The 2,789-nt window shown below is 51.8% G+C and overlaps 1 pseudogene; it reads left to right on the top strand.

Annotated features, from left to right (window-relative positions):
• Positions 1–250: 250 nt before the first annotated feature.
• LOC123403277 lies at positions 251–2,389 on the top strand (annotated as a pseudogene).
• Positions 2,390–2,789: the final 400 nt, after the last annotated feature.

Genomic DNA, 2,789 nt, shown 5'->3' with positions numbered 1-2,789 from the left:
TATTTCTGATATGGAGACAAGTTGTAAAAATTATATTTTTAATTATAGTATATTCCTGTGCATGAATCCCTTTGTATGAATCCTTATGTACCAAATAGAAAGGATGTAAGAGGATTTGAAAGGATTGAGGGGATTTTAAAAGATTGGGTAGAAGAATGGGATTCATCCAATACCCTGAAATCCCTCCTTCTCAAAACCTCCCCAGTCCCCTAAAACCAAACGAGGCATTACGGGCGTTGCGCGGCGGCCACCATGGCTAGGCAGACGCCCAGGTTCTACCCGCAACTCCTCCGAACCGACTTCCCCGCCAGGGAGGACCCGGGCGTTCCCATGGACATGCGGCACGGGCTGGATCCGGAGACGCTGGACCCCTACAAAAACATGGTGCTCCAGTTCATCTATTCATTCCTCCTCAAGTCGCCCGTCTCCACCGCCGCCTCCCTCTCCTGCACCACCACGGAGGACGGCGACGGCGTCGACCGCTTCAGCCTTCTCCCAGACGACCTCCTCCGCCGCGTCGTCTCCCGCCTCCCCGCCAAGGACGGCGCGCGCACCGCCGTGCTCTCCTCGCGCTGGCGCCACCTTTGGCGCTCCACCCCTCTCGTCCTCGTCGACACCCACCTCCTCCCCGCGGCATGCGCCGGCGCCGTCTCTTGCGCCGTCACCGGCGCGGTCTCTGCAGCTCTCGAGGCGCACCCGGGGAAATTCACCTTCGTCAGCCTCACCTGCAGCTTCCTGGAACGCGCCGACCGCGGCGTGCTCGCGCGCTGGGTCCAGCTCCTCGCCACCAAGGGCGTCAGCGAGCTCGTCCTCGTCAACCGCCCGTGGCCCCTCCCCTATGGCGTGTCCCTCCCAGTCGCGCTCTTCAGCTGCGCCTCTCTCAGCCGCCTCTACCTCGGCGCCTGGTTGTTTCCGGACACCGCCACCCTCCCGCGCGGCGCTGCTTTCCCCAATCTGCGTGAGCTCGTCCTCGGCTGCGTCATCATGACGGACAAGGACCTCGACTTCGTGCTCGCCGCCAGCCCCGTGCTGGACATCCTCGCGGTCGTTGGAAACCAGACCCAACTGCTCGCTCGTCTTGCCAGTCAGAGCCTACGGTGCGCAATTCTGCGTGTCCAGCGTGGAGGAGGTCGCCGTGGTGGACGCCCCATTCCTTGAGCGTCTCTTCGTCTGGCACACCTCAAGCTACGGCCACTCTAGCATGGCAAGGAGCAGACCAAGTGCTAGAGTCAAGATTGGTCATGCTCCAGAGCTGCGTTTTCTGGGATACCTACGGCCAGGAGGGCAGGTTCTGGAGATTGGCAACACCATCATCAAGGTGCTGCACTAACTGTCTGCCAGCCCTTCTCCGAGTTCTGTTCCATTTGTTTGTTTTGGTGATACAGTATATGCTTGCAACAACTGTCTTATAGGCTTATCTGCCTATCGGTCTGCAAATACGAATGATGTGTGATCAGTTTTATGTTCATTTGGTGCGTTACAGGCTAGTACACAGGTGAGCCCAAGCACGATTGTCCCCAGTGTCCAGATGTTAGCATTGAGTCTACGTTTTGGAATCCACAATGAAGTCAAGATGCTGCGTAGCTTCCTCAGGTGCTTTCCGAACGTCGAGAATCTTCTTATCGAGGTAAAACCAACCTTTTCCTATCATTTGCAGTATTATTTTTCAATTGCCTGATCATCATGGGATAGCAACACATCGCTCCTGTATTACTACCTGTCATGACATAAAGCTCAACTATGCGTCGATATCTTTTTGCAGTCTGAGGAAACTAAGGAACCCACTGGCAATCTCCGTCTCAAGTTCTGGCAGGAGAACGGTGTGATTGAGTGCGTCCGATCGCGCCTCAAAAGTATCGTTTTCCGTGAGTACCATGGGCATCAAAATGAGTTTGCCTTTTGTCATGTTCATTGCCGAGAATGCAAAGGTGCTGGAGCGGATGGTGGTTGAGTTGAAGTTTGGAAGGTATGATGTGCCTCTACAGATTGCTATCAAGATGAAAGCTCTGGAGGGTGCCAAATGGGCCAGTGGAGGCCATAAATTGCAACTCTCCTTCAGTAAATTTCCTACCGCATGGAGCCTGTCGAGAGGATCCGACTTCTCATGCGATGACCCTTTTCTCTGCCTCTGCTATATGCCAACCTATTTCGAAATGCGAGACAGCTCTGGGCAGTTCAAGGCTTCAAGCCTCTGGGTTATCTTTAGGTTGCTGGACTGTGCCTTGTGAAGACTGGCCAGTGTTCTTCCACTAGCATTAGTATTTCCCTCTGCTGCTTCTCTGAATTGAGGTATTTCTCCTAAGTATGTGGGTTGAAGTAACAGAGAACTGAGATATATGAGCTTATGTATATTGCTTACTTCAGTACTAATTTGATGTTCCTTGTTAAATCTACTTGAGTAACTGTGTATCCTGATTTATCATGCATAACTATCTACGGGCAAACTTGGGTTGAAGTCATAAACCCAACTTGGGGAGTTTCATTGCATGTTTGTTTGTTTTTTGCATGGCACGGGCACTACTGCAATCTGGGGAGTATCATTGCATGTTTGTTTGTTTTTTGCGTGGAAGTTGCATTGCATGCATGTTTATGGTCTGTTTACTCTTCCTCGGAGTTACAGTGTTAGTTAGCTGTTTCTTAATCCCCCGTTTACCTCCTTGGCATGCTAGGATTTTGACATACTGAAGCTAAACTGTTACTCATTTCCTATTTCGTATACATGTTTCTTCAGCCCTAACATGTCTGCTGACTTCTGAATTCATCTGAAAGATGTGATGCACTAACACTAG

Source organism: Hordeum vulgare, chromosome 6H (genome assembly GCF_904849725.1).
Source record: "Hordeum vulgare subsp. vulgare chromosome 6H, MorexV3_pseudomolecules_assembly, whole genome shotgun sequence".
Taxonomy (NCBI): domain Eukaryota; kingdom Viridiplantae; phylum Streptophyta; class Magnoliopsida; order Poales; family Poaceae; genus Hordeum; species Hordeum vulgare.
The sequence above is the reverse complement of the archived record's forward strand: the minus strand, read 5'-3'. Positions and strand labels throughout refer to the sequence as shown.